The sequence below is a fragment of the Pempheris klunzingeri genome, chromosome 24 (assembly GCF_042242105.1).
Source record: "Pempheris klunzingeri isolate RE-2024b chromosome 24, fPemKlu1.hap1, whole genome shotgun sequence".
In the NCBI taxonomy this organism is placed as follows: Eukaryota; Metazoa; Chordata; class Actinopteri; order Acropomatiformes; family Pempheridae; genus Pempheris; species Pempheris klunzingeri.
The window spans coordinates 9,509,691-9,533,631 of NC_092035.1; the positions used below are offsets into that span (position 1 = coordinate 9,509,691).

Here is a 23,941-nt window from a genome sequence, read left to right on the forward strand (position 1 = left end):
CTGAAAGACGAGAGAAGTGAAAGCATGCGGCGAAATGCTGATCTGTTACAGCTTAACAGGTCTGCAGCATCTGGAAACTGGGACAACCTGAAGGGAATTGTCCTTAATTTACACCACACTGGATAATCTACATAGAAGATGACACCCTGAATCTCCATAAGATAGGTCTTAGACAGACTTCAGTCAGCTTGGTCTACTGAGCTACAGTAATCACCATTTCTTTTTTCAGTTAGATTTATTTCCAAGTGCAAACCAGAGGGAAACTACAGTCCAGTGTTCTCAGCCTCCATTTTTCTCCCCTCTGGAAATGAGGGTGAATCTATGAGAAAACCATCACAAAAGCTGAGCAGACCTGACACATGTCCAAATAACACATGGCAGATTCATGTGGGATGGTGCACAGGTAATGATGACGATGCTGCAAAAGGGAATTTTCAGGACACATTTTCCCTTCTGTTTCGTTTTCTATTTTTTGCTCCGTCTTATCTCTCCGAGAGAAAAATAGAGATGGAAAACAAAAAAAACCACTTGCAATCAATATGGGAAGAAAACATAACATCCATCTACCCATCTATGTATCGGCCCAATTTTCTACGTCTAATGGAGAAGCTGATCTACAGAGGCCAGATCAATCCTTCTTCCTCCTCCTCGTGTTGCTCATCTTCCTCCTCCTCGTACTCATCTTGCTTTTCAGAAAAGCATGACAGGCCCCATCTGTATTACTGAATTACCCTGTGGGCCTCAATTAAGAACAAAGGGCTTTTATGCCTGCTTGGCCTGGCTGGCATGACAAATGCGTTACGAATCGTCTGCCCCAGCAAACAGGCACGCACACGCACGTGCAGATGCACATATCCCAGCTGACCGTTCAACTCCCATATGTTCAATGTCTAAGGAGCAACTGTACTGGGAGTTCTGCAGGCCTCAGTGGGCTGTCAGACTCTGCCCCTGGGGTTAGCCTCACATCTTCAGTCTCACTTTCAAAATAAATGTGCTGTAAAATAATTTCACATCCTGTTAAGTAAAAGTTGCCTACAGTACTTTAGTGGTTTGGCCCCCACACATCAGCCCTCAGTACAAGTGTCTGTAGAGGGAAGAGGCTCAGTGGTGGCTGACCTCCAGTAGCTACTTTGAAGAGGTCAACAAAAACAAAAAGGTGTCAGACATTTTCTGTCTTCTAGTGAAGCTGGCAGGAGTTTCAGCAGGAGGTGGGGCAGCCTGCGGGTTGTGCACTGATCGCACTCATATCGACGTCTAGAAATGTCACCGAATCCCAAATTGTCTGACCAGTGCATCAGAGTGCGAGTGTGCACATGAATGAGTGGCAAAACCCTCGTAAGGCTACAGTGACTACATCAGAAAAACATGTGCCAAAGACAGCCTAATATTCTCTGAACTACTCTGTCCTGCAAGCCAGAATGCACTTAGACCTAAAACTGATTTTGGCATTTACCGCAGAATTTCTGTAAGCACAGCGTGGTACATTTACAGTAAAACTGAGCCAAAATCCAAACTGCAGTAACTGCAAACAGGCCAGAGTTACAATGTTATCTAAACATATCTTCAATGCACCATTGAAATATGGGACTCAATTTAACAAGGTTTACATCATCACCACCAGTTTTATTAAGCTCCAAGTTTCTCAGTTCACCAGAAACTTTTTTTTGCATGTCTGTCATACACCTCTAAATATTACAATATGCATGAGCCGTGGCTGCTGTTGCTATGGAGAAGAAGATTAGTCAAAAGCTTGGCCCTGCTAAGCTAACAAACTGATTTACCAAGGTGTTGATTACAGTAGAATAAGCTACAAGAGAATGTGACTTTATTGCCCAGCCAAGGCCACAAAAGCACATTTGGTCTCAGCAGATTCAGTAAAAACGTCACCTTTGAATACAGCAAATCTCATCACAACAGTTGCACAACAATTAAGGTGGCATACAGTGTGCGCAGAACATATTCAAGGTAAAGGCGTGCAGATTAGTGCAGTCTGTTCATGGATGGACTGTATTGCATAAGTAACAAAAGATGCCAGGGGTAGAGCTGCCCTGAGGGGAGAGACTCAAACTCAGTATGAGGGGGTGTTTAGCATCTCCACAGCTTTCTTTGTACAGCTGTACTGTATAGGTCATCCAATGACTTTGGTTGGCTGCCTACTATCAGCTCATGCTCCGTCAGGCTAACATACATTTTTCCCCCATAGTGATCTGACCGTCTCCAGACCCCTTCAGTTTCCTACCTAAAATAGTCTGACAGGCTCTCACATATAGAATCAGCACTGACCGTGAAACTCAATTTGTCATCCATGTTTGTTCCTTGATACTTAAAGCAAATGACACCTTCCACAGATTGCTCACAAAGCAAAAGTGATGGGGAGTTCAGTGAAAGAGTTGTTGAAGAGTCCAGATGTCATTGCATGTATCTGCTTCATATTAAAAGCTGAGCTAAAATCAGTACATGGAATCTGTATATATGCCTTGAAAGCAAACTAATGGGTCGAATTGTTCTTTGGGTACTGGCACAGGACGGCTGTGCAGTAAAAACCGGAATAGCTGAGTAAAACGACCCTTTGACAACACATCCATGCAGGCTGTCAAGACCGGGTGCTTTGAGGCTCTTAATCCAGGAGGCAGTTGCCTACGTCCTCCTCTGACAACTGAATTGTAGGGTTTCTGGGTACGTAGGCACAAATGCCGTTGCTCTTGTCTTTGAAATCTGTGGTGTCAAATCTTCCTAAAAACTGGTTATGGTCATTCACAAAGGCGGGGCTGTCCAGGAAACTGTCATCTTGTCTTTTGGACATCCTACACATCATTGTGTTAAGTAAAAAAAAAAAAAGGATTCTCTGCCTTATTCTTAAAAGGCAGGCAAAATAATAAAACCACTAAAAACATGGACTCTAGCACTATTTTGTGTGGTTAAGTTACATTTTGGACTGTAAATAATCGTAATAAAGTTTAATTTCTTAAAATAAACTAGCTTAAATCGAGAAGGCTGAAAGAGCACATTTTGTTCATACATAGTGTATTTGGCTCACATTCCCTGGAGATGGTTGAAAAGCAGAGTGCAGTGCATACATTTTTTCAGGTGTTATGTGATTATGAAGGCATAGAAATCAAGGCATTATGCAGTTAGCTGGTCAACCTGAAAAGACTTCACCACCTTCACTGCTCCGCTCTCTCCAATTTGTAGGGCAGTACTATAGAGAAACACATTATTCATATGAAACATGGGACTACACGCTCGTTCAGTTTTTGGTGTAAACCCCCAAAAGGAGAATTTTAGTCTCTACAGTATAGCATGTACACCACCTCCTGTCTTTGCTTGGAATAAGTATCCCTGCACATGTTGATTTATTTAGTTAAGGTAACCAAGTTCTCTATGAAGGTCTTTCTTTTTTTAGTTCAAACCTTGTGGGATCATTTTGTGGGACAAATACAGTTCCCCCGTAACTACATCCTGTCAGCTATCCTTTTAAGTCACCATTAATGGGTCACATAGTTCAAGTCACTTATGGATCAACAAGAGAGTAGTCTGCACACTGTAAACCATCACTCCATACTCTGCTGCACTGGTACAGTCCATGTCATCCACTGTAATCACACATCATGCCATGCATGACCTCTCTGCTCTCTTGTTAGTGTGCGTAAAAGCCCTGCAGCCCACATTGCCTTTGGTTAGGGTTTGCATGGAAAAGCTGTTACTGCTGCTGCTGCTACACTCCACCGTGGATGAGCAGTGGTATCTCCCTCTCATTTAGCTCCTTGCAAGAGAAAAAGTAAAGAAATTCCAAAAATGTTGAACTACTCCTTGGTGGTCCGTGGTACAATAATGGGAAAAAGTCATTGTTGGGCTGAGAGGAAACAGTGTCACACCTACTGTTAGGACTGTTAATGCTTTAACATGGACCTGATCCCTCACTAGCTTCCCACAAATTAGAAATGTTAGTTGTATTTGGCTGATGGATGCAGCCAAGAACTGGTGGGCCATTTGAGTGTGTCAATGAGTAACTGGACCTTTCGCTCAGACTAAAGGTACAAAACTGTAGCCTCACGGCAGATCAAACGGTACACGTATAGAGGGCTGAAAGCAAACGCACTGCTGCCGCTTCTTGTTTGATTGTGTAACAGCTCCAGGGGTCTGTTACTGTTGTAATTTATAGCCACATCATAAGAGAACTCATGTAAATATGAGCTGACAACAGGAATATTTGTGTCAGCCCTCTGGTGTCGGCCCCCTAGTGGTAATCACAAGTAGGCCACGCAACCCTTTTTTGTAAGCTCCCAAATCTCCCCTTTGGCATTGCAGATTGATTGAAGCGTGTCAACACAAGTGCAGACTTGACAGTGAGTAGAGTGATGCAAGTTTCTTTTTCTCCTCAAAGTCTTTAGAAGGTGGGAAACATTTCTAGCTGATTACAAAATACAACACAAAGAGAAACCCCCAATTACTGACCTTAAAACTGCTATGTTTGGTGCAAATATAAGTATATAATATAATGTATATATAATTTACAAATGACCAGAAATGATCTATAAATAATGTCTTCGAAATGTGAAGAAATAAATAATGAATAGACAGCAGGTGAGCAGAGTTATCATAAATGTCATGTCATAGGTATCCATGTGATGAGGGGGTTTGCAGTGTGACACCTGATCTTTATGCATGTGCTTGCACCAGCTCCACTTTGGAAGAAACCTCTCTGCAGTCTTTCCCAGCAGCTCTCAGCCCGCATGACGCTGCATCACACTGGCAAAACAACACATTTCCAAGACATGCACAAATAGTTGATTACTGAAAAATGTCAAAACTGTTGATGAGCACCAGAATACACAGATAGCTAAAAGGGACTTGACTGATTTGCATAAGACCTCTAAACAAAAGCTTAAATACAATCGATCCTATGAATTTGCTAGATAAGAGATTTATTTACTCTACATTTGAGCAAAATGTCAGGACACACCTCAGCTCACTCCAGGGTTTCTCACATTGGCTGGAAACTACTTGATTAAGTGGAGATGCAGATGATTTATAGTCTTCATAAATGTGTGCACAAAGAGCTGCCTGTGAAATATACAAATGTTTTACCAACGTACGTAAAACTAATTGATGAAAACTGATTAACTGATGAAAAGTTCCTGAGGATGAACCTTCCTGATTCACTTATCAAATCCTTCAGTCGACTACAATCAAATCCTGTTCACACGGTACAGACAGGCAATCACCTGAATCGCTCTGATACTAAAGCAAAAAGTGATGATCACCAGCCAAGATCTTGTAAGGAGCACCTTTTTGATGATTTCTGAACCGATTAATGGACATTTATCTTGGATTGTGCCGCCACTGGAAACTTTCCACAGATTGCAGCAGGGTGCGTATGATACATGTGTGCTTAGGCTTCACTGAAGTACGACACATGGTGCAACATATGTGGCAAATCAGGAGACTGGGAAAGAGACAGCCTGATACAAAACTGTAGAAATGAAGATACTATTCAAATGTGTTCAGCCTGTAAGGATGGAAATGAATACAAATACATTATTTGGATATGAACAGATAATGTACTCTGATGAGCCCTATAACTCAGAGGATCCATATCATTTGTTCAAGAACGCAAAACTATTATTACCATTAGAACGCGCATGACACAGAATAATGAATGCAAATATAAATAGCAGTGACTTTCTCCTCTATCATTTTCGGTCTAATGGCACTGCCAGAAAAATGCAGTTCTTTCGTTCCTCCTGCTGGGATTTAACTCGACCAATGGAAGTATTTCTGCCTCCAAGAAATGTTTAAATAACTAAAACTCCATACTACATGTGGGGGACACAAGCCATCTGGTTCTCCCAAGCTGGAAGAAGCAAAGGCTGAAAATTATTTGAAAATGCTGTTTGACCCACATCTGTGCATTTCAGCAGCCACACACTCCAAGGACAAGCTGCAGTCGGCCATCTGCACCGCTGAGAGGGACATCAGCTGTTCTCACCGACTGCTGGGGAAACTGAGTCCTTCATGCGCAGGTGATGTTTACTGCTGAACTCCTCCGCCCAAGAAAGCTGTATCATTCGACAGCGTTTCCTCTGGCAAATTCTACAGGTCAGGTCGAGCAGAATCAGAGCAGCTAATTATAATTCTTATAAAGTTGGCTGAGATGATGTATATTTCTGAGAACACAAGGGAGGTGAGCGCTGCCTAATTTGATTAATGCCGTGCTACACAGCAAAGAGAAACCAGGAGAAGTCTTTGTAGAGGGGATCAGAGGGTCTGTGCCTAAACCTGTACAGCAAGTTACTGATTTAAGTCTCATTTTATAAATTACAATCATTTTTAGAAATCAGATGCACACACAGCTTGACAAATCATTACAAAATCCTACATCTACAAACCCTCAGTGCTTTAAATGTCCCCATGCCAAACTTTTGTTGAAAAAAAAAAAAAAAAGTTGGAAAATGGTTTGCATTTTTAGTTGCTAAACTTTCCACTACATTATCCAGCTAGCTGCCAACTGGGTCCGACACCATGACAGCAGAGAGACTCGACCAAAACAGTATAAAAGTTGTGGGCGCGACAGCTAAACAAAGAGCAGAGAGACTACAGCCACATTAAGGAGACGCAAAGCAGCTTGCTCAGCAAATCATCCCTGTATAAACAAATGTTATTTAAACTGATGAGTGCAGCTTCACCAGGTGACCCTGCAGAGTGCGTTTTATTAGACCAAGCTAGCAAACATGTTATAGAAGCATTAGTCTAGCTCATTTCAGTGGACAGAGATAAAAGATGACATCAGGAGCGTCAGATTTGGTAAAAACTCATATTCTCTTCATGAACGCATTAAAAAAAAAAAGTCATGCAAGTCTTAATGAAAAGACTTTCCCATCAGACAGATATTGACCGTCTGTGTAGGTGTGTATACACCGCTCGTGTATTTGTGGTTTGTGCATGTAGGTGTGTGTGGGACTGAGTGGGCACATATTGTACTGTACCAGATTGTATTCAGCTCTCTGAATCCAATATAATAGATCTGGGAAGGGAAGGTATTTTTCTCTTCCCTCTGAGGTTTAATGAGAACGAGGCGAAGGGAAAGGTCTCACTGCTTATGAATCGCCACCAGGCAATCACACAGCTAACACCGAGCAATAACTCAGCAACATGGGGGAGGCTTGTTACACACCAACACACACATTTATGTACGCAATGAGGAGGGCGTTATATGAATTAGCTCTCAGTTCAATTTCCAATACTATAATACTTAAAGAAAAATGAAATAATCACAACGACCTCTCACACCTCCTATGAGTAGCACATCATACATTTATTGTATTCATTAAATCTGTCAATTGACTGAATTGAAACTGAATGAGAGTCACAAGCTGCTCTGTGATGGCATTAAATTCAACTTTAAGACTTTGTTCACACACTGTTGAAGATTATGGTGCAAATGTAAAGCTTTTTGGGCCAGCTTATGCTAATCCCAAGATACTGTGTTAAGAATCAAGTCGGAATATATTTACAATAACGCTAATAGGCGCTGGACGTCTGCCATGACAGAGGTTAATGCGATAATCTCTCTGATGGGGGAAGAGACAGAATATTAGGTGCCTTACACGCACACACACACACCCAACCATATTGTTAGACAGATGCTGGATGGGTGACGTGAAATCTCTACAGATATGGCACAGATTCTCCAGAGTGGCAAAAACATTACACTTACTGTCCCTGACGACAGCCATGACAGGCGGCAAACAGAGAAAACTAGCTCCAAGCTTTTCAGCTTACAGTCACATTCATGTAGTACTACAGGTGTCCAGTTAACCCTTGTATGGGGTTTGGGTTTGTGGACCTGATTTCATGATCTTTATCAAAAGAACAACTATACGATTAATCATTTTTTCAAACTCAGACTCATCAATATGAGCCAAGGCCAATGAGTCTGAAAAAATAATTAATCTTATCATTTTGCTCTTGATAAAAAAAATGAAAATGCCATACAAGCGTTAAACTTCCTGGTTACTAGAAATGACTCTACACCATCCATTCAGTCAGAATCTGGAATTTTCAGAAACACCTCTTCACGTTTGTTTCTGTTGTGATTTGATTTTAATGTGGCAAAGGAAATTTGTCACAATGCAAGCTAATAATTTCCCAAAACTGTAATCTTACAAATGCATTTTACTGTTTCTCAAGTTTGTTTTTATTTAGGCATCTTAAATCTTCCATAAAATCGACTGCAATTAGAAAAAAATCTTATCGCCAGAGAAGCATGAGACACACACAGAAAACAAACAGCTCTATCAAAATGGTACCTCCGATTTGTTCTCTGCAGCAGCTCCACTATGTGTATCAACGCCCAACCCCCAGAATCCATGGCTAACCACTGATGCTTTGGCTGGAGTGGAGTGGACATGGGAGACACAGATGGAAATCGATTAAATGGTTAGAGCTCACAGGGATGGGAAAAGTGTCAGCCATGATCCAGACCCAGCTTGGTCTTATTACCACCTAATGCACTTCACTTTGGTATCAGCGCCCCGCTTTAAAGCTCTACACAACTGCTCGGCCATTCCTTTGTGGTTTCTCATTAACTTGGGGAAGCTGAAGGAATGAAGGCTCTGCAGCCTCTCTTTGGAGATGAATTAAACACTTAAAGAGAAGCTAAATCTCTGGTCAAGGCCTGCCATTTGCCTACTCAGACAGTGTGTGTGTTTATTAAAGAAAAGAATTGCAGAAGAAACTGCATTCATTTGCAAATATTTCTGTCAGCATTCTTGAGTGCGAATGGCAGGTAACTCCATATTTTAAGAAGGCATTAAATAGGTATAGAAGTTAGAGAAAAATCCTCATGCATTTGTTAATTCATGCAGTAAGGGTTTACAGAATATAATGAGATCATCTCATCCGTCAGTAAGTAAGTGCTATTATGATCGCTGTGGCTGTCAGCACGCAGGCAGATGTCACCACAGCGACCTGGTGTAATGTCCCACATGCCATGTACCACGCTGGCTGATGACAATACATTGACATGATACGGATATCAACGTGAAAAGCCCATCCACCCTTTAACTTGTAGCTTGTTTTAAAAAAAAAAAAAAGCCCAGTCATTGGCTGAGGAGGCGAGTGTTGTGGCATCTGATTGGCCGAAAAGTGGATTTGGTAAAGTTGTCGTCATCTATACGAGCACTAGTTACTGAGAAATGCATTTAAACTTTTACTGTACTTAAACTTCTCCTGTAACCCCCGACCGTACTGTCATTGCATTGTGGGTAAAGTAAGCACCCGATTATGGCAAGGATCAAAATGTGGAATAAAAAAAACATGGCATCTCTGGTTCTGCTGCATTAATTTTGCATCGTTTCTATTCAAAGCTGAGAGTTGGTCAATGTTAAAGGAGTGAAATGCCAAATATCAGGGGACTATCTTTAAAGGTAAATGTAAACAAGCTATGAATAAATGATAAAGCTATGTTTATCCCGAGACATTAAGCCTCTCCATCACATCCTTCCCAAACAAAGCGGAAGAGACATTTGCATCATAGAGCTCATAAAAGGTTACTGCATCCGCCAGATTGTGTGTGTGCGCCTCCAAGTGTGTATCCGTCAATGTCTGCTGCACCCGTGTGACGAGCTCCTGCTCCTCCTTCCCGCAGGTGATTGTCAGCTCGGCTAACCTGGCTACCTAAGATGTGAGGAGAAGCATTTGCCAGGATCTAAACTCCTCTTCATCTAATGAAATGTCAGTGGACTTGAAATATTGAGGAGGCTCGTCAGAGAATTGTCCTTTCAGCTGGTGAGGTGTCACCGCTGTGCCAAATGTCAGCTCTGCGAGGATCAAGGAGAAGAGGCCTGCCAGGACTGAGCCAGCCTCAAAGCCACCAAGATCTGAGCCAGGGGTGGGAAGAGCAGCCATTTTCCTCAAGTGGAAACACTCTACTTTTGCATGAAGATAAAATGTTGCCCAAGTGAAGGTCTGGCAGTGGGGTTCAACTCCACTCTCCAAGCAGGAAGTCATGAATCAAAATCTAAAAGTGGCACACAAACTGTCACCGTCATGTGGAGAAGGCTGAATTCAGCAACATTTAAGGTCTATACATACTCCGCAAGAACAGAGAAATTTCAACAAAGAACAAGAACAAAGTTCGTTCTGGCCAGGACAGGTCATTCTTCACGAGAAACTCAAGTGCAAAACTCCTGGGAAGTCCTCAGAAGGCCCACTGCAGCACATGTCAAGCGGGAATTAACCACTTCAAATTTCTGACCAATCACACAATAGTTGTTGACACCACATGAGAAAAAAAATTCTGCCCAGATGATGTGACGAGAACAAGCTGCAAGAACTCCCAAACCAGGGCTGCGAGAAAATAATTATTTTTTATATTTTTATATTAGAATCATTTTTTGCATCAAATTTCTCTGTTCTTGCGGAGTATGTACAGATCTATAAACCAACTATTCTTTTCAGGTCAGTCCAGTTCAAATTCAGCCGTTTAATTCAAACGCAAAACGAAAGCAAGGCGAATAAACAAGTAAGGATCTTTCTCACGGAGTTTTCCGAAGTCCAGTCTGTGTCTGTGTCGCACAGCAAGAAACCTCCGGCCCGCCGAACCTCCCTCATCCCTAACACTGCGCTTTCAGCAGCAGAAGCGCCTGAAAACGTGTCAAACACAAATTTTGTTTTCGAAAATGTGTCTGATTTGAAAACAGCTGATCAAGGTGATTGCTTTATTAACAGGTGTGTCTGTGACGTCGCTCTATGTAACGAGTGGGCGTGGCCACGGACCGCCGTTTCGGCTTCACGTACGTCGCCTGCTTGTTTCTCCGGAGCCAGAAGTGAAGTTGTTTCCAAAGACCACCGCTAATTTTTCTAAAGCAAGGTCGCCCCACCTTATCCTGGCAAGCATACCCTGCTTTATTGCCTCGTTTACCATAAATTGGACCATACATTTCTAAATGAACACCATCCTGTATTAAAGAAGAATTGAAACCACCGACTGAGACCATACATCCATTAGTAAAGTGTTTATTGAGGTAATAAAAGTGAGAAGTTGGCTCATTTCTCATAGACTTCCACACATCAGATTTCTTTGAAGGGCTGGTGCAGTCCTCCCCTGGTTAGAAAGTATACAGGTTAAAGGCATTTCCGCTTTGCAGACCTGGAAGCTGCAATCACCTCTTAAATATATAATGTGTGAGATATAATAACCCGTGGTAGACATAGCAGATGACTACAGTATGTAGTCTAGTTCTATCTAGTTGTTTTATTTTGTAAATTGGTTAAAAATGGCTAATTTACAAAATAAAATGTATCCTTTTGTGGGAACTGTTCAGCAGGTTTGTCTGCAAAGAGTCCTTTTTAAGCTGCAATGATTGCTGCATAATGGTCACTTTAACTTCACTGGGGGCAGCTGAGTTGGGTGCATCACTAATTCATTTCCCACACTTAAATGTAAACATGTACGCTGGCATTCCTCTGGTCGGAAGACACCTACGTTTCATTAAAATGATTAAATATTGTATTTTTTAAGCACAGAAATACCATCACATAACTGACTATAATTTAGATCCAGCTGGGTATTTACAATGATGACAATTATGTCCTGTTAAAAAAATGTTAAAGCAATTAATTAACTGTATCTAATGATCTGAATGTCACGCAGTTTAGAATAAATTCAATTCAATCGCAAAACTGACAGTTAACGACAAGGCTCGCACATGGTTTTTCAGAACGAGCCCACATGTAAGTTGTGGTTATTTAAATACGTCTTTTCAGCGTCTTTGATCGTGCCTCTGTTTCAAAAACCCAAATGCAAACCAGACAACTAAATAAAAGCACAGTGAGTTTGAAATGAGGGGGCTAGCGCACCCTCATTCCAATTATATTGTGATCGTTTGAAGAAGCCTCTGTTCATTACTGTAGGACAGTTGGTTTGATTTAAAACATCCACCTTAGTTTGTGAAAGTACGATAAACGTCACAGTCTAAAACAATCCATTGAGCCAAGACTCACGGGATGTCAGCCTGACCCAAAGATCACCTTGGTGATCCTTAACATTACTGGGATACAGAATATTCTATCCAGTTATTATCCAGCTGTTGTTGAGATATTTCAGTCTCATCTGACAGATGTTCGTATGCCCAACTCCTCCTCACATTTACTTCTCTTTTCACTCGAGCACCTCAACACCTTCCATTGATTTCAAGCTAAAGCTCCACACCAAGTCCTGGAATCACAGCATTTTACTCCAAGACAAACTCTTCTTGTCTATTTGACTATTACCGGCACTGGGATGCAGAATAGAGTTCTTAAACTCAGTTTGAACCTTCTCGGTAAACAATGTTAAGATTCCTCAAACTGGTTTTACGCTTTAATAAAACAAAGGATGCGTCTAAATCTTTCATTAAACAAGGGGAAAGTAAGATTGCTGACGTATAGTGTAGAAGGAGCTGAGTAGAATTCACTGAGACCAAATGTTGCGGTGCCTACATCTCATCCTCGGCTCTCGTGCTTCGCCCTAGAGTGATTGAATCTGACGTGACTTCCGAATCAGATCCATGAGGTTTTAATAAAGGATGCAAAGTGGGTCAAACTTTTCCTTGGGATTCCAAAAAGCCTCAAATCAGGACCGCAGATACTGGCATGAATTATGTAGCAACATGCAGTAATTGAGAGTAAGTAGGGGGAGGGTTAAAGGGGAAATGAAGGGAGGATCACCAAGGAGGGGAGGGAGTGAGAGAGGGAGAGAAACAGATGGAAAGAGGGGGAGAGAGAGACAGGAAACAGCTGCAAAACCAATGATGTCTGAGCTGCTTTGGTTTCTATTTCTGACACACACCTGGCTTTTATCTGAATCAAAGACCTTCTCTTCAGACACGCACACACACACCCACAGACACACACACATTTAAATCATGCACATATGATTTGGAGAAGGAAAACCAAACCGGTGACCACAAATCTTCTAAATGTAAAAAAGCACATGAATAAATATAGATAGATAAAAGTATAGCACAACTACACACACACACACACACACACTATCACCTGCAGCCTTAATTGTAAGCAGTAGAGGCAGTAATGGCGGATATGATTGCAGCGACCTGGTCAGTCAGTGTGGATCAATGGCGTGTTAGCTATGGACAATTGCAGCCTTCAGTCACCGCCGCTGGCTGCGATCACACACAAGCTGCCACTGGATTAGCTATGTGGATATATTGAAAAGCTGTCAGGTTGACTGTATTTGCATGCAGGCTGACAATGAACCGTGCCACACAATCAGAGAGAAAAAGAGCGGCTGAGCAGCTTAACTTTTTGAAAGAAAAAGCAGGATTTCAGTCGACTTTCAGTCTGATAAGGTCCAGTTACTTTATTCTGGTGTGTTTCAGTTGTTTCTGAAAAAGTCAAGGGATTTAAAATAAGGACATTTTCTTAAAGTGGTAACAGCTTAATCAGATGATTTGTCGCCATAGTCTGTGCTAAGCAGTTATTTCTCCCAGATCAGCACTGTGACTCAGGGTTGTTGTTGCATCTCTGTCAATGCAGCTAATTTCCTTTGCAGCCACAGCGTCTATTCCTGCTTATATCGAACTGCACGTTCTTCTTTTGTTCATGGCAAAACAAACAGCTGTTGCTCTCGTAGCTTTTTTTCCTGGAAAGAACTAGAAGTGTGCAGAGAGAAAGATGAGGCAGTGATACAGCATGAGGTGAAAAGGACAGATGCACGTTGATGATCTAGAGGCTACAGGAAGTCTTGGTCTTGGGTTAGTGTTGAATACTTACAGACATACAGGGATGATCCACGTGGTTTTAGACTCAGTGGGACCTTCTGACAGCAGTATCTCAGAACTTTAAGTTTTCTGCAGGATCAAGTTAATCCAGTGATAGTTGTCTGTACATACAGTACATAGGCACACAGCAAACAGGAGCAGCTAATTGCTAATTAGTCATACAGTCACACATTAGTGTGTCAATAATTTAGAACACAGCTCGGCGCAGTTCCTCAAACAGGAGTAAATATGGCATTTGTTGGGGATTAACCTTGGTGCTGTAGTGAGTATTTACAGTAGCATTATGGTGTATGTGGGATTGAATGAAAATAAGCTGTATGTGTGTTCATGGTAACGTAGGAACATGTCACCCTGTGTGAGAGTGTGACTCATGGAAGTGTTTTTAATAGTCCTGGTCAACAGTGGAGTGGATACACACACAGTATTAATCAATAGTTGATCAGTCCACATGTATGGAAGGTTTAAGGCTCAGTTCTCAAGGGCACAAAGGCTTGAACCTTTCGGAAATGAAAACGTTAAATTAGTGGGAGAGCTGGTGTAACTTTAGGCCTGACTTTAATCGAACTCCCTGAATCATCCCTGGATCCCAGCCTCTAAATTTACATGCCTGCAGAGCCACAGCATACAAAGTCCTCTACACCAACCCGCTCTGTCCCCGATTCCCCAGTGAGGGACGCTGACACACTCGCAAATGCTTCAGCACACACACACACACACACACACGTGCACGTCTTCGCACAGTACACGAGGATCACGCAGATCGCACACACTGATCACACTCTGCATCCGAAAGGAATGTGACACAATAGGGACACAAAAGCATCTCATCTTCATCTGAGGCGAACTGCTTCTTATCGGTTGAGGTGAGGCTCAACACTTGTTCTGCTCGGGGGAAATGTGGGTTCCTTTTTCTTTTTTTTTTTCCAAGTGGACCAGTCACCCACTTTATATGAAGATTAGGCTCACTGCTGACTGCACAAGACTGGAAGAGACAGGAGGAAAGCAAACAAGGGAACTAAGATAATAACCCTGTTATGTTTTTTCTGTGATTTCTACTGTTTTTTTCTTTAGTTTCACTTCACTGCTGTGGACTGAAATGTCCCTTGGACAATTTTAAAGATTCCTCACTAACATGGCTGAGGGATCTTCTTGCCGGAACAAATGGACAAACAACTGGTCACACAAAATGTAAAGATTATAGTGGATTGAGGAATGGTTGTAACAACGATAGCAGTGAACTGACGATAAAACATGTGATCAGTCAACACCTGAAAAAAGCTAAACTTAATTAAAGCAGTTTTCTTTTTGTTTTTTTGGGGGGGGTTGTGCTTTTTTCCTTAATTTTGACATACCGAAATATAGTCAGACAGAATTACATGTTATCTATTTAACACCCACACACACACAATTCATATTCAGAACTGACATCAGCAAAGTGCACTAATTTGGGAGGAAATTACTCATTTATACATAATCCTACATTTATTTGTGGCTAATTCTGCTCTTTAAAGGAACAGGTCTACACGGTGGGAAGTACACTTTTGTGTTCTTGATAAGACGATCAATCTGACATGTTAATATGAAGCTAGAGCCAGATAATGAGCTTAGCTTAGCATACAGGCTGGAAGCAGGCCATAGGTAACAAAACTCTGCCTACCACCAGCTCTAAAGCTCACTCACCAACACATGGTCTTTTATTTGTTTAATCACCCGGAAAAACTAAATATAAATGGCAAAATTATTGAGAGTTATTAAGGGACTATTTCTTGGCCAGGTGCAGTGATGCTTTCGTAACCAGGCAACCTCCAGGGGGGGGGGGGGCTGGCTCCAGCTTCAGATTTAGCGTACAGCAGCATCGATCCTCCGCATTTCTCCAAAAATCTTACTCAACTAATTGTGTTTGATTTCAATTCAAATGGCATGATTTGGATCCAGTGGCGTCCCCTGAGCGCAAGACATCACCCTCTGCCGCTTACTAGTGCTTAAAGATTCAGAGAAGTCTAAGACAAACTATGTAATAGAAATGTAGAACCAGTGGTACAGCTATCCCCAGCTGTCCCCTATTTTAGCTTCAAGAGGTTGTTTTCAGTAAAGAAGTAAAGAAGTGAGGCACAAACACACGTCTGAGCTTTAAATTAATGGCCAATTAATACAGAGATCTCAACTACAGCAGTACTGTATGTACTCTGGCTCCTCAGCCAGCAGCTTACAAACATGCAGGATTACAGGGGAGAAGTTGCTCGCATTCAAAAAAGAGGCAGACAGAAAAGCATTGTTTGATACTGTGTGTGTGTGTGTGTGTGTATAAAGACGATGACTTTGATTTAGACAAAATCCAGGTATATCTCAGAAATGAGTCACACTGTTCTGACTTCAGTAGCTAGCTGTTTATGCAAGTGTACTTGTTGTGTGTGTGTGTGTGTGTGTGTGTGTGTGAGAGAGAGAGAGAGAGAGAGAATCATTGCAGCAGTTCTCAGCTGAACCCACTCTTTTTTACAATGACTTAAATGTCCCAGATCTGTCTTTGACTCAGTGTCATTGTCGAGTGTGTTCTGTTGATTGTGTGTGTGTGTGTGTGTGTGTGTGTGTGTCCCATACGCACATGCCCATGTGTTTCTGCAGCCTCACATTATCCTGCACAGACATTAACATTTCATGGACAACACAGAGGTTTGTCAACTGGATCTCATCAAAATTTCATCATTAATTATAGAAGCAGGGCTGGGGGAGATTCCCCCTCCGCGGGGCGAGGCACCAGACTGAACCGAGCCCGGCAAAAAAAAAAAAAAATAATTCCCACCAGGTTATTGACTGTGAAAGCTGGGTACTTGGTCATTTTAAAAAGCGTAAGAACACAAATAAACACCCTTAATTATGTGGAGATAAGTGTTCCCACCAGAGTCTTTCCACAAAGTCTTTTGAAACTTCATCTGGAGCGTAACGCTACTAAAACTCCCAACTGAAACCATCACAAATGAGAGTCTCTCAGGCTTGGCGGAGGCAACTTCAAGGTACAGAGTGTCGTCTTAATAAACCTTAAAATGACTTCACACCCAGGAGTCCTGCAGCTGACAGACACGCACCCCCACCAAACATGCTGTTTAAAAAGCACACTTTTGACTGTTTTTATTACAAGAAAGCCACGTCTCGTCGGGGCCCCTTGTCACGTTTCAGATGAGCTGTAAGCAGCGCCCCCCCCCCCGAAACTTCTCACATGGTTTCATTTAGATAACTGCATGAGAGGTAAAATGATGCAGTGTTTCACAGAAAACAAAGCTAACATTTGAAAAATGTCCAAAAAATGAATACAGATTGGTGCAGCAGAACTTTTTCTCTCAGCCACTTAACTATTACCTCAGTATTAACAACATTCTTGTGAAGAACACCCAAAATAGCTTTTATTGATTTATGTTGTCAACACAACTGTAGGGGAAATATCTTATGGAAGCTTTTCTCTCTAGGTACAATAAATGATAGTTAGTCTTAATCAGGACAAAGTGTCCATGCTGCTGCGATGACTGATGACTAGGATGATAATTGACCTTTAGAGGCTTGCTATTGGCTGATTCAGTGCTGGAGGGAGGGCATTTTGGGTAGACATGTGTGTTGTCATCACTTAGGAGTCAGCAGCCAGCGCACTGGAAACACATCCTCTCCTGTAACTCCACTAATTTCCAAAGAATTCTTGGACTCATAAGTCAAAGTTAAGACCATTTCTTCTAAGTCTGGCCACAGGTCTTCTTCAGTGTGGCTTTATGGACGTGTGTAGCAGCATCTGTGCATGGACTGAGGTAAGAAGAGGGCGAGAAAATGTCACAAAATAGCAACTACAGCATCTAAAAAGCCAGGAAACAACATAGTGTTTATTCTAAAATATTTTCCACACGTCAGATCAGCTGTTCCTCTGATTGCTGATTGTAGATGCAAAATCCCAATCCAGGGGAAAGAAACAGAGGATGTATGTAACAAACCCAGACTGGCTTGATTTCTCCAAATGACTCTCGTGCAGCAGCAGTGACAATAAATAGAACTTTGGTAACGACTGCGCACTTAACTCAGGCAACTTTTCCAGTCAGCGGCCCACCGGTGGGAACACTCCGGGGATCAAACCAGTAAGCATTTGATTAGCAGCCAGCCTCCCCGTCTCTCTGAGGATGAATATTCCTCTCCAAGAAGCTTGGAGTTGTGATTGCAGCATACACTAAGTATAGCAGGAATAAAGTATATCACTACTCACTAATAGTACTTCACTTCACTGATATTTTCAACACAGAGCTTGGACTAATCATGGAACATTTTTTACTTTGTCCACCACTGAAAGGATTTAAAATAGCCTATTTAAATGACAGACTTTTAAAATAATGTTATTATACTGACTGTGAATGAGAAATCAGTGTCAAAACACGTGCTCCCATTATGTAAATGGGCCTGCTCCAGATTGGGGGCCTAACAACTATATTGAGTTTTCTACCACCACATTACTCTTACAACTGTAACGCTAACAGCAGTTAGTCCATCGGCAGAGAAAGACTCAGCAGCTAATCGTTTCAGACACTTTTCAGGCTGATTTTTCTCTGATCATTACTATGCTGATGATGTCCTGCTCTACATATTCATGCAACCTGGTGAACTTTCAGATTTGAGATTGTCCAGTCTCTGGGTGTCTCGTTGTTTTTTCTCATTTAAATCACAGCAAAAGTGAGGCTCTGGTCTTTTTTTTTTTCATATCAGACCTCTGTCATTTTCGGTAGCACTCCCTGGGTCTTTTTTCATTGTCAGGTCACACATCTTATGTCACTCATACAGCCTTGTTGTTTTAATCTAAAATCTGCCAATCTGTGTCCCCTCTTAACTGTCCAACAGCTTGAATAAATCAACGCCTATTTGGTCTCTTTGCGCATCGAGTTCAAAACTCTGCTGAAAGATGTCAAGACGTTCCCGTGTCACACTGGCTTTCTGTTAAATTCAGATTTAAGTGTACAACTCCTCTCATCACTTCTTTTTATATCAGTGTTCTATATCAAATTCATGGCTTGTAGTGACTGAGCTCCTAGACTATGGACAGGTCTTCTGTCAGTAAAACCTACTTATTCCCAACGGATTGTTATAGGTGTTTATTTGCCCCCCACAGTTCTCTCTTATTATTTTATTTATTAATTCATATGTTTGAACCTGGAGTCTTTCTGTGTGGAGTTTGCATGTTCTCCTGGTTACTCTGGCTTCTCCACAGACCAAAGACATGCAGTTTAGGTTAACTGGTGAATCTAAATTGCTCGTAGGTGTGACTGTGAATGGTTGTCTGTCTCTATGTGTCAGCACTGTGATTGGTTGGCAACTGAAGTCAGCTGGGCCTGATAAGTGGTACAGAGGATGGATGGATGGATGGATGGATGGATGGATGGATGGAAATGCTTTTAAGGCCTGTTTGTGACTGTGGTTTTGAAAACATACCATGCCTTTAAAAACGCCAAACACTCTCAGCTGCCAGGTTGCTAAATGTGAGGATTTTCTCTTTGTCAAGCACGCTAGTGGAGTGAAGATCTTTGGGTTTATTTCTGAATACCTGGCACAATTTCAAAGAGCAGTTTTCTCCATTTCCTGACATTTTATAGAAAAAACAATCTCTTGATCGAGAGAGCTTTCCGCAGATGAACCGATGATGAAGACGACTGTCAGTTGTGGATAGTGAAGCCACATTCAAACAGCTTCCTCAGAAAAGACGCAATGTTGTTAACAAGCTGCAGCCTGAGATCACTATTACAGACTCACGCTGTGCAGCCAAACATTGTCTGACTGGAGCTGCACAGCTAGTGGACATCCCAAAGACGTTTTATGGAAATGCTTGTATAACGACAGACAACAGATGCAGAATATTTCCTTTAGATGTAGCCATTAAAAAAACACATGAATATTCCCCTCTGTGTAAACACCACAAAGCTTCAATGGAAATCTGGTATATAAAATGACATATTGATTAATAGCAAATGCTGCAAATACACAAGAGGCTTCCAGCAGCCTCAGAGGTGCTCAGGGAGAATCATCCAGCATCCAATATTGCAGCGTCACTGGTTTCAGCACCACGGACAGCTCCACTCCAACCCAATATCAATCAGCACCTTGGACAGCGCCAGTAATACAGAACTCCACTAAGTTTTTAGGCAATTTAAGCTTTAAACAAATCAGCATGATCCAGCCTTACTTCCAATGTCCGGCCGCAGCGTCTTGTCGTATTCCTTGAGCAAATTGTTGAGTATGAGCGTGGCGTCCTCCTGGTGCGACCTGGGAACCAGCATTTGATTGACAGTGGCATCGCGGTGATCCTCATATTCGTCGCCATATTCCAGTAGATCAGAACTGGGGAGGGAGGGAGGAGGGGGGGGGTCATGAAAACATTAATCATGTTGCTACCTGCGCTCCCTTTCAATCTAAAATCAGGAAAAACTTTGTCGCAGCAGGAAAACATGAGCAGCAGTGATGTATGTGCTTACATTGGAGGCTGCCAGAGCTGCGTGCATGTTGCCTGTGTGTGTGTGTGTGTGTGTGTGTGTGTGTGTGTGTGTGCGGGGAAAGCCCTTATACACAAAAAAAATTAAAAAATAAATGCATCACCAGCCAGACTCATTCACATAAAACACGCAGTTGCAATCGCACCCCACAATAGTCACACCTGAACTTTTGAAGCTTCAGACCGACACCTCTCAGCTGTTGATCGAGCCAATTACAGGTACTCACCGAGCACCTTGAACGAGCAGAAGTATGAAGAGGATGAGCACAAACTTGATTGTCATTTTCCCATCCGCGGATCAGCCCTGATCACAGAAATCGGTGGACGGAGGATCCCGGTGGCGTCGCGCTGCTGCTGCCCGCTGCTGCGCTAAAGTGCCAGTACAGTAGGTGTGTGACCATCAATCCGCGCTCTGAACTTCCTCATCCGCCCACACACACTTTCCCCTGCGTGTCATCCGCGACCACACAGCGGGCTTTCCCCCCCCCAAAAAAACAAGACCCCTTAAACCTCCGTGCTTCCTCGCGGGGGGGCTTCCTCCGGCGATCAATCAGCTTGATCAGTCCGGCGGAGGGGAGTCGAATGCGCTTGATCCAGCGGCGCCCTCCTCCCTCTCTCCAGCGCCTGTGTGGGCAGCAGAGTGGCTGGGTGACGCTGTCTGCTGCTGCTGCTGCTGCTGGTGCTGCTGGTGAACCTTTGGCGATGAGCTTCTTGCGTGACTCATCCACGGTGCACGGGCTCCACGCAGCACCTGCACAACAATTGCATTATCCAGATGAAAAACACCTTTAAAAAAAATGGGGTGCAGGCTACGTCATGCAACACCTTTATTTATTTCATTACACATTGGAGCATGTTTCTGGAATTATTCCAGTGAATCAGAGCATTAGATGAGGGTTAATAGTGCTGGAGCAAAAGGTGGATTTGGGTTTTACAGACCTAGAAACTCAATCCTGTGTTCTGATTTCCTCAAGATTTCAATTTCACAGTCTGCTGCGCTGCGCAGATTATAGAGGAGTGTCAAATATGAGCATAAAGTCATAAAAATAAAACAGTGGGGCTGCCGTTTGCTGAATGTGCACTTGATTTTTGTTTATATTGATGTTTGCTGTTTGCCTGATGATGGTCGCCGCTGGAAGTCACATTCAGGCATTACGCGCCCGTTTTACGCACCGCGGAGTCACAGCCAGCTCTACAGATAAGTCATTTGTGAACAAGCGCGCAATTCGGCCCCAGTGTTCAGGATGCTAACTCTGGAGGCTTTTCCATCCACGCACACACTCGCTCACACACACTCACACACACTCGCACACACAGCAGCAGCAGCAGCACTGAGGCCGCCTGAGAGGCTTCGCTGCCCCCTGGTGGCTGAACATGGCAGAGACAAGCAGGCAGCGGTGTCACATTTGGACTGCAGAGCTGCGGATTAACCTCTTGACCAGCACTGACCTCCATAAATAACCAACTATTTCTGGTTATTAATGCCGAGCTTTGCTGAAAACTCCCATGCAGCCTTGACTTGTCACACTGCTGGTTATATTACACTGGTGATTCTTTACTTTTTTCTTGTTAAATAGCAATAAAACAGGCTGAAACATAAATCTGAGCAGCGCTGAGATGATGTTTATGGTAAAATGAGGGAAATGTTTGCCAGAGTTTTGGCCTTTTCTCTCATTTTTCAAATTTTTGTTTGGTTTGCAAACCAATGAGAATGTGTTTGTGGAAGTGGTGGAGTAGAAATATAAAGTGCATAAAATGGGAATACAAATACATCAGAATTGTACATTAGTGCAGTACTTGAGCAAGTGTTGCATTCCACGTCTGCCCACATCAGCTCCCTGTTTGGCCATAAAACTGATGAGTGTATTCATGGTTTCCCTCTCTCATGAATGACACCATGTCTAATGTTCTCATTATCTGTTTGCTCAATAAAATCTGAGGAGCGAATCATCTGGGAAAAGCTGATAAAAAGCTGCTCAGAGCTGACAGTAATCATGGCTTCAGATGATGCCTCTAAGGGACATGAGAAACAGGGATTGGGGCTGTAATAATAACTTCTGAATGACGTCTTTGTTCGTCCTTTTTATTTGATCATTTGAAGTATAATACATAAAACAAATACAGTACAGAAAACAGAGGAATGAGTAACACAAATACTTTAAGCTCAGCTACAGCTAAAATGGTTTTCTCTGCAAAATTTAAGCAAAAGTCTCAGTTAAGTTTTTCCTCCAAAAAAATAATTTAAAGTTCTTTATTGAGGCTGAGAAAGAAGAGGAACTTCATGCATGTGTGGTGGCTGTCTGTAGCCTTCCTGGGACAGACAACTGTTGCAGTCGCAGCCTCTGCTTAAGTCTCCTTAAGCTGAGCGTGCGCGCTCCGTTCCCCAGCTGAGAGACCCGAGTTCAGGCCTGCAGTCTGCCTCGCTGCCCACGGGCTAGCTTTGGATAAAGTACATATAATCAATCCTAAATTTGTCCCTAACACGCGCCAGCCACAGCTGTCCAGACACGGCGGAGAGAAAAACAAGCATTTGTCATCGGCTGGGCCAGTCGGGGCTTAAATTGGAGTGAAGCGCTTTGCTGTAAGGAGCCCCCCTGAATGGGTGAAAGTAACCTAAGCGGAACTAAATCCCTTTTCTAACAGATGTATGGCAGATGAGTCTGTCACAGTGGCTGAGGGACGGGAGAGAGGACAGGGATGGTTAAAGGGGTGGATGGATAGATAGGGGCACTACATTTCTTGGATGGGAAGATGTATGTATGGATGGAGGGTGGTCAGGGGAGCCTCAGCTCAGGGGAGGACGTGTGACATGACGGCTGCTGGAATAATTGTGATGGAAATGTTCAGAGAGGACTGAGGGTCTGACGGCAGGGGTCAGTGGTTCGGTTCAGCAGGAGCCTTCTTTTTACATTGTTAACCACAGCAGGTTCATTTCAAAGGGACAGTTTCAGCTTTAGTTAGGAGGCTAAACTTTATTGTTGGAAGGCCAGATTGGGGCCACAGGCCTCCATTTGCCCACCACTGGTCCACAGGAGCCTTGTGTGCTTTGAGCCTTTCACAGAGAAACTAATGGAGGCTAAACAGACTTCCACAATTCTTACAGTTTCATTTCCTTTGGTAGTACAACTCACAATAAGGCTCGAACAAAGCAGCGGTGGAGCAGTTCAGTTCAGCTCTGACAGAACAGAGGGCTCGGCCACGGCGGGAGTGACAAAGTGGAAAATATGCACTCAACATGTGCTCGCCGAGAACGCAAATCGGCAGCAGAGACAGAAGCAAACAGGGTGAGGAGGAGAGGATGCAGGGGGTTGGAGGTTACTACCGGGCAAAAGGATGTCTGGTCTGCTCATCTGGTCTCGCTGCCATGGCGACGACAGACAGACAGACAGACAGACAGACAGACGTATAGATCGCCTTTTCAGCTGCATTTCATTGGGCTTCCTTGAACAAGCACTGAAGCATAGCCTGAGCTTTGCTGACACAAAGCAACACCTTAGATTTACATAAAAGTCAGATTCAACGTCGACCCAAAGCAGCACAAAAACACTACAGGATATAATGGCACAGAACTTCAAAATAAAAGCGCTTTGGAGAGAGTTTTAAGCTGATAGGGTGAAGATATTAAGCATAGGTCCCAATTTCACAAAGCAAA

General features: G+C 42.8%; 1 pseudogene; it reads right to left on the reverse strand.

Moving 5' to 3' along the window:
- LOC139223584 (gamma-aminobutyric acid receptor subunit gamma-3-like) overlaps positions 1 to 20,690 on the reverse strand; it is a 71,789-nt pseudogene extending 51,099 nt beyond the window's left edge.
- Between the last annotated feature and the right edge of the window lie 3,251 nt (positions 20,691 to 23,941).